Here is a 612-nt window from a genome sequence, read left to right as displayed (position 1 = left end):
CAGCCCAAGACCAAGACTGGGGGAATCCTCTACCTACAGACTGGCTGGACTTCCTGTGGGTATCTTTGGGAGTGCTGGGGGAAGAGAAGGAGCTGAACACCAGTGGCAGAAATGGCAGTGTTTCTGGGGACCAGATAGGGGCTGTCAGTGTCCCCACCCTACGCTTCTGCAGAGGGCCTGTGTCTACACGCCATTACCCCATGCTGTGTGTGTGAGCACACGGGTTTGCATTCACCAAACTCACTTTAGCCTACACTATGAGGGGCATTGCTACTTTGAGTCTCTTCCTTTGTCGTGAGGTCTCCATGCTGGTGCCTGACCCCTAAGAGCCCTTGCTGTTGACAGCCCTCCTTTCATACCTTCCTGGATTCCTTGCCCCCAAGGTCACGTGCTCTCCAACACATTTCTGTAGGGTCTGCTCTTTGTCAAGGCTACATGGATGATCAAACTCAGGAAAGTATTGATGAGGGATGGTGGGTTCCATGTGAAACCTTCTCTCCTAACACATTTTCTCTATGGCAGAACCTCACTGCTGTCCTCCAAATGAGCAGTTTGTGTAGAGAACATTAGTCCCGAGGTAGGTCTGGAGAGGAGCTGTTGGGGAGTGGGGGG

The sequence above is a fragment of the Mandrillus leucophaeus genome, unplaced genomic scaffold (assembly GCF_000951045.1).
Source record: "Mandrillus leucophaeus isolate KB7577 unplaced genomic scaffold, Mleu.le_1.0 Scaffold87, whole genome shotgun sequence".
Classification (NCBI taxonomy): domain Eukaryota; kingdom Metazoa; phylum Chordata; class Mammalia; order Primates; family Cercopithecidae; genus Mandrillus; species Mandrillus leucophaeus.
This window is presented reverse-complemented; position numbering follows the sequence as displayed.